Source organism: Sinocyclocheilus rhinocerous, unplaced genomic scaffold (genome assembly GCF_001515625.1).
Source record: "Sinocyclocheilus rhinocerous isolate Xijiao unplaced genomic scaffold, SAMN03320098_v1.1 scaffold1486, whole genome shotgun sequence".
NCBI lineage: Eukaryota > Metazoa > Chordata > Actinopteri > Cypriniformes > Cyprinidae > Sinocyclocheilus > Sinocyclocheilus rhinocerous.
In genome coordinates, this window is record NW_015629508.1 from 129,403 (window position 1) to 145,127 (window position 15,725).

General features: G+C 34.7%; 1 pseudogene; it reads right to left on the reverse strand.

Annotated features, from left to right (window-relative positions):
* The window catches only part of LOC107739001 (importin-11-like), a 139,894-nt pseudogene that overhangs the window by 101,177 nt on the left and 22,992 nt on the right, over nucleotides 1-15,725 (reverse strand).

A 15,725-nucleotide genomic window follows, 5' to 3' on the forward strand; every position in this document is an offset into this window, starting at 1 on the left:
TTTAATATAATGGGACTGACGGAGGACTGAGGCTGTCAAGATTCAAAAAGCAAAATCATCGTACTTGTGCAGAATATTCCAGTACTTTGTCATCATTCACTGATAATCTTTCACTCCAGTAGGCTGTTAACCATTGCGACTGAATCATTGAGTCAGTGAGCTGAATTTCTCCCATTTTCATGATTCTTTTACAGTGCTTCGCTGTCGTTTTGGAGTTTGATTGACAGTAACAGTTCTCATCCAGGGATGTAGGATGAGGGAAGGATAGGAAGACAGTAAGAAGGATATTCCATGTATGAAAAAAAACTGAGCAAAGAAGTGAGGGTCAGTAAATAGCTATTCTTTTAACCTTCACAACTTCTAACATTCAAGCAAGCCTTTCTCAGAAACCATATCCTGGTTGTAGCAGCCCACAGATGTGGCAGGATTCTCTCTACCCATGATCCAATCATGATCAGGTCATTAAAAGTGATAATGTCACCTCCTCTATCATCTCTAGCCAATTTATATTCCTAAGGGTTGGCCAGATCAATTCCGTCTGCTGCTGAGTCACTGAATTAATCGCAATTATGCTGCCTTGACAGCAGGACCCCTGGACGAATCACCAACTGGCATTCCCAGCGCCAGAAACAAATCACTGGACCATGGCAATATAGATTAGAAAATGACACCAGCAAAGTACACCAAGAGATTTTAAATTACGGCCAACTGTACTTTGCGAAGCCCATTCCCTTGAGAGGAATTACATGTGTTAAATTACTGCGGCAGGTATGGTTCAGCATCTCTGGGCATACCACAATGCAGGGCTCGGTTAACTGACAGGAAAGGGCAGCTTCTTGACTTCAAGTTCACGGGTAGTACATCTGTTGGCATAGCTACTTTCACCTCACTAATTCATGCATTCAGGTTATGCTGTCCTCTTCCTTTTTGACAGGTTGAGACATATATGGTCATCATTAATGAACACCTGAAACAGTACGGTTCACCTAAACATAGAAAAGAACATCCTGTGGGATTTTAGAATGGCAGTTTTCAATATTTAAGTATAATTTAAGGTCTGTGGTAGATAATGTTTTCAGCAAAAAAGTTATAAGAGCATACTTATCTGTGTGTGTGTGTGTGTGCGCGCAATCATATTTTATATAAATTACTGTCGTAATTTTTACCGGCATTAATGCTTATTAAATTTCACATTATAATTGGTTCCTTCTATTGAACCTAATAATTATACAACCACCAATTTATTAATTGTCTTTCTAAATGTTAATTACCAAATATTTTTTATGAAATATTTGAATTGCAGCCCTAATAAGTAAAACACATGTAAAATATAATATTTCACATAAATAAGTATATAATATTAATATTATACTGTATTACATTTGATATTTATATTATTATTTACAAACACACACACACATATGGGTGTGTGTATGTAATGTATGCATGTATGTATGTATATATAGGATGATGATGTGTAAATTCTTCTCATTTTGTTTAACAATTAGTTAAATATATTTAGTAATTAGTTCCCGACTAAGGTTTTTCATAGTCGAATCGGAATTTTCGAATCTTGCCGATAGTCGACTGATAGTCGTATCATATGTTTGGCGGCGGGGCAAAATACATTAGCCTACCAAGGGTCAAGTAGTCAGACATTCAACAGTCATAATTACTGACTTTAACACACAGGGAAAATGTGTAACGGACGCCTTGCAGATACAAACGGGGTAAATAATGTGTTTTGATTAAAAGATAGTTAACATTAAACGTCAGCGAAACCCTAAGAATTCACAACATTTTTATAATTAGTTATTAATGGTCTGCATTTCTGTTTTGAGCTGCGCGCGCTGAAGATGAACAGTAGAATGAAGCATAGCAGGTGTTTAATCAATGGGATTTAACTCATTTATCTCATATAGAATACAATTCGTTATTTACTATTTACTGAACTGCGCGGCTCTGAATGAACTCCTTTTGTGGGCGTGTTCTTCACCCAACATCGTGCAAAAACACGGCAACTAAACAAAAAAATCACAGTATAGTGTTCTCATTATAATGTAATGTATATGACAGTCCCAGTCATAGTCATTATTATGCATTGTTGTTTGTCCTACTCGCGCTGCACGCTGAAGAGATAATCACCGTACTACAATGAAGCGCCTTACTGCAGCGTAACTTAACCAAATGCATCTTTTACGAGACAAATAATATATACACGATATTCACGGCTGAAATGTTTTGAAATCACCTGATAGAAAAAAATCCAGTCTTTCACTCTGCCTGTGTCAGTTTGAGTCTTGTTAAAGATTTAAATCAATGCCGCCAAGATACTGCTCTGTCGGTCACGGATTATGGAAAGGGAAACTTAATTTAAATCTATAGGGGTGGTTGGATTTATTCACGCACGTTAAAATATGTATTTAAAGCTTCTTTCTTTTCAGATTCTTATTTACAGCATTATCATAATAGGCTGTATATTAACTTATTGGGAGGAAACCGGTAGTCCTATGTGAAATCAGACATTTGAGCACCCCTTTATAAACCAAAATGGCATGATCATAACACCTCAGCGGATATTCGACTGTGAGATTGGTAGTCGAATCAGGCTCCTCCTATCGAAGCATCGAATCTTCGACTATTCGGGGTCACCCCTATTAACAATCATATTTTTTCATTTAGTACTGGACTTCAGAATCTACATAAATACTTACATGTTTCCCAGAAGACAAAATAAGTACAATGATCATCCAATTTAAAGGGGTCAAATGATGTTCACAGCGCGAAGTTGATGTATTTCCTCAGCGACCAGCACAGATCAGCTCCAGGCATGACGAAGCGGATATCGTCCTCTTTTGGAAGGCCAAACAAAGTAGTTTCGCTTTCACAACGAAATACACAGCATCTCCACAGCATGGCGGCGGTGGCAACAACAACACTACAGCGAGAATAAAAGTTACGCCTTCTTACTTTGCGTGAACATCACCCCTATTAACAATCATATTTTTTCATTTAGTACTGGACTTCAGAATCTACATAAATACTTACATGTTTCCCAGAAGACAAAATAAGTACAATGATCATCCAATTTAAAGGGGTCAAATGATGTTGCTAAAAAGAACATGTTGTGTATTTGGTGTAATGCAATGTGTTTATGCGGTTTAAGGTTAAAAAAATGCCTTATTTCATACTTGGCCACATGTCACGTCACTTTTCACTTTTTCACTTTTCACTTTTCAATATTACAGCGAGAATAAAAGTTACTCCTTCTTTCTTTGTGTGAACATTTGGGCGGTGTTATGCAAATCTTCCCAGATAGTGACGTAGATATGTGGGGGCGTGTTAGAACGAGCCGTTTTAGGTAGGTGTGGCTGACTCTGAACTTTTATAAAGAATATCTCTTTGGATTTGAGACTTTAGTCTTTGCAACTTTACAGATCTTCTTTATGCACTAAGAGCTTGTAACACTCCAAAGAGAAAGGAAAAATTGAAATCGCATCATATGACCCCTTTAAAAAGTTTACACCCCATCTCTTAATGCATTGTGTGGCCTTCTTGAGCATCAATACGTTTTCACCTTTTGTAATAGTTATGCATGAGTCCCTCAATTGTCCTCAGTGTGAAAAGATGGATCTCAAAACCATACAGTCAGTGTTGGAAAGGGTTCAAATATGCAGAAGATGCTGGAAAACCAAAGAATGTCCAGGAGCTGGAGGATTTTTCTGAAGAACAGCAGGCAGTGGAACTGCTCAGGACAAACAAGGATCGTCCAGGAAATGACACATAGTAGTAAGATTCAAGGGTATGTAAACTTTTGAATGGGGTCATTTTTATAAATTCAGATATTATTTTGTCTTGTGGTCGGAGTATATGTAAACATCTGTTATGTGAAATAGCTTATTCAGGACAGTACTAAATAAAAAATAACATGCAATTTTCATGATTCATCTTATTTTGTTTCAATTATTAACATTTTGCAAGGGGTATATATATATATATATATATATTATTTTTTATTTTTATTTTTTTTTTTAAATATATATAAATATGTGACCTAGCAGTTGGTGCACATGCTCCTGCCACGTACAGCTCGTGTATCAATTCTACTCCCGGCAGCCATATCACCCTGTAGCCCAAGACTGGTCGCCCACTGAAGCTAAGCAGGGTTGAGCCTGGTCAGTACCCGGAGGGGAGACATCTGGGGAAAACCAGGTGCTGCTCGAAGAGGTGTTAGTGAAGCCAGCAGGGGGTGCTCATCCTGTGGTCTGTGTGGGTCCTAGCGCCCCAGTATAGTGATGGGGACACTATACTTTGGCTGCCGTCACATCATCCAAGTGGATGCTGCACACTGGTGGTGGATGAGGAGATCCACCCTCACAATGTAAAGCGCTTTGAGTGCCTAGAAAAGCGCTATGTAAATGTAATGAATTATTATTATTATCTCTACCGTCTCTCTGATTACAAATGGCAAACAGCCCAGAAAAATACAAACAAAAAGTTTCACAGCTTCAGATATGTTATTGCGTTCATAATTCACATTTACCAAAACTCTCTGGGTCTTCTTCCCACATGGTTAGCTCTTCCTCTGTCAGCAGAAAATATTTGGATACCAGTCTCCTGCCAATCTCCGTCAGCGTTTGGTGTGTAAAGAATGCGGTCTTAATTTTATGTGCCTCCAGGCTCTCTGGCTTACTGTCTGCAATGCATATTGCAACATGACTTTAATATACAATCATGCATATAGTAATATTCAAGATATTAGATCATTCATTAAAACATCTCATGTGCTCCTAATTATTAATCATTAGTAAGGCAATAAAACATTGAAACGGGAGGCATTTTTATATCAGTTTACTTCAATCTCTATCTAAGGAACCTCAGTCATGACCGAACAGTCAGATTTCATTATGAACATCTCATCGATTCACTCTTGCCCTCTATCAACTCAGAAATGCCCTTGATGTGTTTAAAGGCTGTTATCCATTTCCTATTCGAATAAGCTAGTACTTTAAAATGGAGGCACGCCATGCCAAAGTCATTACGCTGCTTACCTTCAATGTTCTTGGCAGGTTTGTAGGCATTGTTTTTGACAATCATCTTGATGAGGTTCATGCACTGTACAATAAAATGCTCGAAAACAACTCCCTCTCCAGCCTCAGTGAGCACGTAGCTGACCGCGAACTCCAGCGAACGCTGAATGAGAGGGATGAAAGGCCACGGGTGATATTCCAGGAAGTCCAGCAGCTAGTAAAGAGTATAAGAGGCAACATTAAACCACAGTTCAGGAGTACAACATCTCAAGTATAAGTGCCCAGATTATTTCCTTTGCCTTCTAACTGACTGAACTTTTAGACTTACAACTTTGGTGAACAAAATGATGGTCTTCTCAAGCTTTTCCCAAATAGAATAAAAATATATAAATTCTATCATTATTTACTTACCCACATGTTGTTTAAAACCTTTTGGAGCTGCAGAGCTCCAAAATGACAAAAATCTCCATAAAGTATCATAAAAGCAGTCCATTTGTAGTATTCTCAGTCTTCTAAAGGCCAAACAGACCGAAATTCAAGCTCTAACTCACTGAAAATCCAATCTAGCTCTTCTTCATGAAGGTTCAAAATCTGTCTGAATGATTTGTTCACAAGTTTGCCTGATCCGGTTCCGGATTACCATTCACTGACTCAATGATTCGATCACTGGAGGGTTTTCTGGGAATATAGATTTGTGTCTGTTGTGCACATAAAGTTTCCAGTTTGCTTTAAAAGCCTTAGCGCAGAAGACATCTGAACTACTTTTTATAATATATTTTTGGTGCTTTAAGGTAATTTTGAAGCTTGACGGCCCCAGCCCTCAGTAGGGGCTTTCGCATCGGAATAACCTTTTCATAGTTCCTACAACTATTGGCGGAACTACCTACTTTTTGGCGTGTTCGCACCACAGGAACTAGGAATGGTTTTAGTTCTAGTTCTCCATTTGAGGGAACTAAATTAGCTCCTACTTCAGAGTACAGTCTAAAACAGTTCTATAGGAACTACCAATGACACAGTCGGTGCGAATGCAACCAGGAAAATGGCCTGAGGGAGAAATTGGTTCTCCAGGAACCACCCTGCTGGCTTCCTAGGACTATACTGTGAGAAAGCCCCTATTCACATTCATTATATGACAAAGAGGGGCCAAAATTCACTTTTTGTGTTCCACAGAAGCAAGTAATTCATTTAGGATTGGAACTGCATGAGGGTGAGTAAATGACAACAGAATTTTCATTTTTAGGCGAACTTTGTCTTTAAAGCATCACTTGTCATTGATCACATTGGCTAAATCAGTCAAATGAAAGCCAAAAATTACAAAACCAAAAAAGCAGCCCCAAACGGCAAAGACTAATCGGTTTCCTTACAAGTCAGCACTCAGGACAGCATGATACAGTGTGATAGAGCAGGGTAACCTTTCAAGGGGATTGGGCATCAATTTCTCGGTACGCAGAGAAATGAAGAAATGAATAGAACCAAAAAAGCCTGGATTATTTGGGGGACCTTATCTGGCCCAGAGTTGATATTTCACATTCTGTTTGCTCATAAGCTAAGTCTCTCATCCACGCTGAAATACCAACAGGCCGAATGGAACCTGACCTGCGGCCCAGCCAGGAGAACATATTGCCTGTGATATCACCAGTAGATAACAGCTTGCTTCTGTCTCATCTGATGATATATAACTCATGCAACGACGAGGCTGGGAAAAGCAGGGCACAGTGTCTCCAGGTGAAACCATTCAGATATGGCATTATTGTCTTTTGCTTGAGCAGAAATTTCGTTTTGAGCCTTTAAAGTGGTGATCTTTCTGAAATAAATTAGTTCGGCCTTTGACTATGCACTCTATATTCAAGCAATAACGAATTCCAGCCCGTCAGAATTAACCTTGTGCTCTCAATCAGAAATATCTAAAAGTTATTTTCGTACAAATCCTTTTTTACTTAGAATATTATTTTCGATTAAGCTGGAGAAAAGATCATATTAAAGTATAAGGAACCAGTAATATTTCAAAATGCACAGCTTTTTATAGAAATTTATTTATTAGTCTTTAAAAAACTGTAGATGGGTTAATGACTTAAACTGACATTCAAAAATGCACAGGAAAATGTTCTTTTCTTCACTCAATATCACATAACTGAACTCTGTAACCTGAAAAATGGCTGTTATCTCTGGATAGGCTGAGGATTAAAAACTTCAAATCCTCAAATCAAATGTTTATTTCTCCTAAATGGTTTTTCCTCCAAATACAATTCTGCTACAATATAAGAGCACTTTATTTCCCAAATGGGAATAGCTTTGATTAAAATTTAATTGGAAAAAGTCTCACGGTACATTGTGAAGGGAAAAAAGTCCTTAAAGGGGTTCTTAGTTTCTTTGTGAAAAAAAGTTTTCCACAAAGAAATGAATAGTACTAAAAATACTTAATTAACTGTCATATAAGTAGCCTAATTGTTGTACATAGAGTTGGTTGTCTCACGGGAGCAGACAGGTTGATATCATATCACATGACCAGTCAAATGCTACCTGCTTTATCTCAGTAATCTCCTGTTACTGGATACTTTTGCTGACAGAATGAATCATGGCTGACTGCAAATAGCACATTTTTACTATGGCATCAACTGAAAACTTAAACTAAGCACAACATAAAAAATTCCTCAGTGCACCTTAAAATCTAATTAATTTACTGTTCAAAAGTTTGGGGTCAGTAATATATATTTTTAAAGAAATTAATTTAAATAAATTAATAAATACATTTTATATTTAAAAAATTATATTTTATATTATATAATAATATTATATTATATAATATTTAATATAAATTTTTATTCAGGATTTATTAATGTGTTTATGTCAGGCAATTTACTACGTCATAAAAAGTTTATATGTTAAAAAGTTTGTCGATGGAAAAAACAATTCAAAAACACCAATGGAACTAGAAAAAGAGAAAAGCATGCAATACTCACAGCATTCTAGAAACTGCTTTAGCCGCTCAAAGACCGCATTGAGGAAGCCCTAGGGAAGCAGACAGAGATAGTAAATGAAACATTGGTATCAGGTGTGGTTAGCGACCACGGTGCTATTGGTGCTGACAACATCTAGGCTTTCTTGGGTCATGTTGAAGGTAGATTTGGCAGGAAGCCCCAGGCAATCTTAACTCAGGTTGGAGAAGGACAGGCTGTTTACGTGGTGTGTCGGAGGAGAGATTTAGAGAGTGCCTGCCGTGCCAGGATACAATCCTAGAATGGTCGTTAAATATATGGAACCAGTTTGATCAACACAGGGCACAAGTAACACTGAGCTGACAGATGGAAATTTCTGCACCACAAACAGTAAATTACAGCAGTAAATTTGCTCTTAACACTAAAACTTTGCAGTCAATAAACAATGGGCTAACTGACTGTCATTGTAGCAGTATAAATGAAGTGAAAATGCTACTGTGTGTATATTTATGTACAGTCAATTTCTTTATAGAGGCGGCAGCTTTCCCGCAAGTAGGCGTGGTTTCAGCGCAAAAAAAACAAACAAAAAAAACCGGACACGCCCCCAGCGTTTGAGAGCAGAGGATACCGCCCATTTTTTCAAGATTTTGATCACTTATTTTATTTACTTGGCGGATTTTTTCATCATTCAAATTTGGCTGAGTGGTTAATAATACATTTTTCTGTGGTGTGACAAACTCAGAACACATATTTAATATTGCCTTTACAGGGACTTTAAGATGAACTGCACACACACACAAAGCATGAGCTATCTGACAAAACTTACTCATTTTCAATGCCATGCAATTTCTAACACAGCCAGCATTCAAGTATGATGATATAGAATATTTTGTAAATACATAAAAATAAATAAAAATAAAATAAATAAAAAACAATAGGTTACACTTTATTTTAAGGTGTCCTTGTTACAGTGTAATTATACATTTAAGTATGGGGTAATATTAATTAACTACATGTACTTACTATATGGTTAGGGTTAGAATTAGGGTTTGGCTTAGGGTTACTTGCATATAATTATGCATCATTTATTGTTATTATAATTGTAAATACATGTAACGTAACAAGGACACCTTAAAATAAAGTGTTACCGAACAATATAAAAGTACCATATTTCACTTAAATGTATTAAATACATCAATATGTATTTATATACATTTTTATAAAGAATACATTAACAGTATTAGTATAAACAGTTTCTATATTCCTGAAGTATACAGCCTATATTTTAATATATAAATTACCATTAGGTTTTATATTATTTAAGAACAAAAAACAGAATTTAAAAAAAATTTTTAATGTAAAAACAAATTATATATAAATATTAATATGAAAAAACATTACATGCATATATTATTATTTTATTTAGTGTTTAGCAGTTTTTGTTAATATTTTAAATTGGATTTTATTGTTTTCTTTTTAATTTAGTTTAATATTTTTTTATACATTTAAGTATGGGGTAATATTAATTAACTACATGTACTTACTATATGGTTAGGGTTAGAATTAGGGTTTGGCTTAGGGTTACTTGCATATAATTATGCATCATTTATTGTTATTATAATTGTAAATACATGTAACGTAACAAGGACACCTTAAAATAAAGTGTTACCGAACAATATAAAAGTACCATATTTCACTTAAATGTATTAAATACATCAATATGTATTTATATACATTTTTATAAAGAATACATTAACAGTATTAGTATAAACAGTTTCTATATTCCTGAAGTATACAGCCTATATTTTAATATATAAATTACCATTAGGTTTTATATTATTTAAGAACAAAAAACAGAATTTAAAAAAAATTTTTAATGTAAAAACAAATTATATATAAATATTAATATGAAAAAACATTACATGCATATATTATTATTTTATTTAGTGTTTAGCAGTTTTTGTTAATATTTTAAATTGGATTTTATTGTTTTCTTTTTAATTTAGTTTAATATTTTTTTATTAGTTTTTTAATATGTCTATTGTAGTTTTTATAAAATTTTAGGTTTTAGTTTAACTTTTTAGTTTATTTAGTTATTGAGTACTGTAACTTAAACTTGCTTAACTTGCTTTGGCAACTAGCTGAAATATACAACACACTTCTTATTTCAGTTAATTTTTATTTTATTTCAAGTAATGAAAATGTTTTTATGGTTTTGGCTTTGGTTTTAGTTAACAATAATAACCCTGATATATATTTAAAATTCAAACACCCTATTCCTGTATATATTTTAAGATACAAGTAATCAGCAAGTTTTATATAAATTTATGCAACAAACAATAAAAAATAATATATACTCCTGAATGTATATCATATAAAGACAAGATTTTGCGCTAAGCTGATTTCCATCAGTGACTGACTGGTAAGTATATTTCCCTCTCTACTTCCTGTTATATTCTTATGCCATTAGCAGTTTAAAAAAAAAATGTACTCCCTGCGATGTGATTTCTCACTGGTGACTGAACACCGTGTGAAGTCCACTTCAGTCAAAGGTAGACTAAAGATGTTCTGCGTTTAATAATGATTAATGAGGAGTAATGATGTACTGAGGATGAAGAGGATTGGGAAAAAGTTGGATATTTTATGACACTGACTGTCTGGCTTTGAGCAGGAAAGATGACATTAAAGTCCAAGAGTCTCCAGAGAGACAAGAGAGCTACAGCCCTACCGGGAGATCACCATGTTTCTGTAGCTTGGCAGTTGATTGATAGCCGGAGGCAGCAGCTCATTGAAAATATTCTCTTTTGAGTTGTCTTACCTCCAGAATGGATCAATAATGGTGCCGTCATCATTTCCTTTACCGCAACTAATAAGCTCAAATTCAAAATGTCAGTGGCACAGGCTCCAAAGACGTAGTCGTCCTGACAGTATAACAAATGGACTGCTGGATCAAGGGTTGAATATATAAACTTGGAATAAAAATGGGATCTTCTCTGAAGCAGAAAGGGAAGAAATGGGAATGTCAAATTCATATGAATATACTGTGAATATTTAATATTTCACCCAGCGCTACTATAAAGACATCTCTATGTACTATATATAGACAGTATGTGTGTATATGAAGCAATCCTAACTGTCCTTTGAGACTAACAAATACATTTTAAAGCTCAGCGTAACAGTTATTACATGAAATCTTTTCTGCAATGTTGCACTGTACTTACTGTCAACGCTACAAAACTTTTTCTTTGACTCATTGTTTCCTGCCAATTTCAGTTTTTTCAAAGACTCATTAAGGTTTAGGAAGGCTCGCATCATTGTAATGTGAAAATGATCTCTGATAAGCTAACTCCCACAGATGCATTAAGAGATGAAGGCACCATATGGGCTTCCTGCAGAGGCTGGCTGCACTTCAGCATGTGCTTTGTGCCGGCAAATTCTCCTCGCATTCAGATTATGCTGTGACAAAACTCTCAGTTAACCCATTTAAATACAACAAAATTAGCAAATAAATCACTATTATTTTGCACGTGCCAACACAAAATGTTGTGTTTCAAGGAAAGATATTCTAATGTTTAATGCACAATTACCACAGGACACATGTAATACATTAAATATTCACATTGACCCGTTTTTTTTTTCCCAAGCCCCATCTTCCACTTGAGAATGAGCATCTCATTTATGTGCAATGATTTCTTTTTAATGTCAGAACTCCAACATCATAACCCCCCAGGTTGATTTTCCTTGCAAACAACTACTCAATTTTCACAATTTAACCTGCATTTCCTCAAAATGAGTTGGTATGGGGTGCAGAAGTGTGATTAAAAAGTGTGATTAGCCATTTAAAAAGTGAACACAAGAAAACATCAGCCCTGGCTTTAAGATCACATATAAACAAGCAGTAAGTAAATATTAGAAACAAAACTGTTTTGCTATTATATATAAATTATGATAGACCTTCTTTTATTGTTTGAAATATTCCAGAACTTACCATGACTTCCATGTTGTTGTGCGTCTCAATGGATCCATACACAGTAAGCTTCCGAAGAACTGCAAGTTGAACAAATAAATATACAACAACTGTTACTTAATAAATGCCATATATTTGTCTCACAAAACAAATTTTATTGCTAATAATGATTAGAAAAGAAAGAAAAGTGTGTGTATGTTAATATTTAAAAAGTATTTTACATGAGGATGAAGAAAAAGCCTTAAAGGTATAGTTCACCCAAAAATGAATTACTCACCCTCATATCATTCCAAACCTGTAAGACCTTCGTTCATCTTCAGAACACAAATTAAGATATTTTTGATGAAATCCAAGAGCTTTGTGACCCTGCATAGACAGCAATGTAACTACCACGTTCAAGGCCCAGAAATGTAGTAAGGACATTGTTAAAAAAAAGTCAGTGGTTCAACTTTAAAGGGGTCATATGATGCAATTTCAATTTTTCCTTTCTCTTTGAAGTGTTACAAGCTCTTGGTGCATAAATGAAGCTACGAAAATACTTTGTGTGCACAAAGAAAACAAAAATAATGACTTTATTCAACAATTTGTAGGGACGGAAAGCTCTCTGGTTTCATCAAAAATGTCTTAATTTGTGTTCCGAAGATGAACAAAGGTCTTACGATTTTGAGGGTGAGTAATTAATAACAGAATATCATTTTTGGGTGAACTATCCTTGTAATTCCAATCTGTATGCTTAGTATGCTTACAATAATTATTTCACTAATTTTACTAGGATTTACATGAATGGTTAAAGAGAAAGTGTATATCATGGGTCACCATTTCTTTTAATGTCTTCATTATTTCAAAAAATTATTTTGCCTTTTAAAAAAATTAAACACTGAAAATGTTCCTGCAGAGCGACAAATCTAACTACAAATATGCTATGCACTCTCTAATTTAATAGTCATTAAAACTGCAATTGTAATATTTATTTAAAAAAAATTATAAATGCAGCAATTCCAATAGGGTCCTCGCACCGTGGTGCTCGTGCCCTAATAAAAAGGACAGGTATGTATAATTAAAGTATTTCTCACCAAAGATTCCATCATGCTTTCCAAGCAATTATAATTATAAGAAATAGTCATGTAATAAAATAAGAAAAAGAAAAAAAGAAAAGGAAAAAAAGAAACATTACAAGCAATAGAAAAAAATACAGGAATTTTCTTATCACCTTTTCAGGGACATATTAAAATCAAGTTTTCAAGTAAACACTCAGAAATTGACAGGACGACTTTTTGGCATTATTATTATTTAGATTTATAGCCCTAATTTTACAAAAATGAAAAATGAAATATTTAGACAAGTAATTATATTGGATTAATAAAGTGGTAGTCACCTACGTTTGGGTGCAACCACCTGCTTCTTCCATTTTATCACAAAATCCTTTAAAATGCATTAATGTTGATTGAATGAGTTTGCCTGACAAACAGGCAAGTAATTAAAATTAGCAGAATATTTTCCGCTTTTAAGCCTGACTCTCTGTTCGTGTTTGATTGCGGACGGCTTTAAGCTACTAAAGTTATCCAGCCGAGAGCAGTGAGTGGCTTGCAACATTAACTCAACCAGTGCCTGTGCTTTTATGTATAGCTGCTTAAGTCTGTAATCTGCAGGCGTAGGCTGGGAAATTTTCTAAGAAGCAATGAGTGTTTCAGCACTGGCTGTATGTGTGTGTGTGTGTGTGTGTGTGTGTGTGTGTGTGTGTGTGTTTGTGTGTGTGTACCTTTCAAAGAGAGCAGAGTACACTCCAGGGAGCTAAGAGCAGCCTGTTGGTCTCCTGCGTAGAGCTGCTGTAGGAATGTGTCCGTGTGATGATTCCACAGAGAGCAAGCAAACTATAGATGCCTGACGCCAGCTTTAAAAAAAAAAAAAAAAAACGAAGCACAAAAACGGGGGCTAAATTAGCATTTGATGAGTTTCTTAGGGGATGTTCAGAGGTACGATGTGATTGAACTATTTGGCAGATATGCTTCAAGTCTTCGCTGCTTCTGCATATCTTTGATTTGGTGCACCCACTATGCTAACTTTACTTTGGAGCACCATAGACAGATAAAGCTAGTCCCCAATGCTACTACTGTGCATAAGCTGCAGGATTACCCAAAATGATTTTCTTCACAAGGGAGAAATTCACATTTTTCATTCTGCTTGCACCCCTGGGCCTACTGCAGATCTAGACGATGCTACATCGGCTCTTTGATGATTCCTAATGTACTTTTTGACATCTAAAATCAGGAACTCCATGACCTGCGTCTGCTTTTGAGAATACGACTGGAGCTGCTAACTAACTAAATAGAGTTGCAGAGACAATAGTGAAAATGATTTCTAACCTATTTTTTACAGTTATAATCTCAGCTAACATTTGCATGTTAGAGCATCACAGGTTCATTCATCATTAGGGCTGGGTTTTGACACAAATTTCACAATTCAATTCTGACTCACAAACTTTAGTTTCGATTTTTGATTTGATTCGATTCAATATCGATTATTCTGGATATACATCAGGTACAATACATGCGAAATTTTCTCAAGGAAAAAAAAATCAACAAATGCTGTAATATACATGATATACATGATATATAATGCTGTATATACAATATACTGTACATGAGAGTCAGTTGGTACTACATTACTATAATACCGAAGGTTAAAATTAACTGATTTATATACAAACACTTAAATTACACTCAATTAAGTTTTTATAAAAATAGTTACAATTACATAATTATATTTCTACTCCAATTAATTTTTTGAAATATAAACATTTAAATGTTGGCTTTAATAAAAACTTGACGGATTTATTCAAACATAAATTAAACATTAAAGAACAGTAAAAAATAATAATGATATGTTATATGGTGCATATGTTTTGCAAAATGCTTCTTCTAGAGTTCATTTTTCCAGCTGACTAACGAGTTTATGGTCACAGAATATGTTTTTCTGAGGTAAATGTGATGTTACATGACATTGTTTACAAGCTGCTATACTGAAGTCGTTGCATGTTTGAAACACTGATTGAGCAATTACATGAGACAGGATACAGATTTCAGTAAGTTGTACTCTCTTGTAACATACCTTTGAATGTTTATTCATGTTTCTTTCATGTTGTAACTGGTTTTAAAGCAGAAGACACGATCAGTTCACGTGCACTTCACGCTGCCGGCAATTATAGTTTGAATACTGTAATAAAGTAAATCAAATTAGAAAGTTGAGACTTTGTTTCATATCAAAAGTAAAAAAATCGCAAAGCTTATTGCGATTTATTGGATAGCAGGCTACAATGTTCTGTTCATTGACTGAAGACAGGCTAGACTAATCGATTCTTGGCATTTAAAAATCAATATTGTTTCGTAAAAATGAGAATCGATTAAAATCGAGAAATCAATATTTTTTAACCCAGCCCTGAAAAAAAAAAAAAAAGTAAACAAAAACATCACTCAGGAGCTCAAGAGCTAGAGGACAGAAATCTTAAAATACAGAAAGGCACATTAAATTGCAGTGAAAAATGTTAGCGAACATGTCCAAAGAAAATGGTGCTTGGATTGCAATATATGAATGAATTTAAATTAATAATAACAAATTAAACTATATACGCTCATTTCGGTTTTAGGGTCAGTCAATTTTTTAATTTATTTTAATTTTTATTTTACTTTATTTTTTTCTTATGTTCACAAAGGCTGCATTTAATTATTGTCTTTATTTGAATATTGTGAAATATTATTACAATTTAAAATGTTCTCTCTCTCTCTCTCTCTCTCT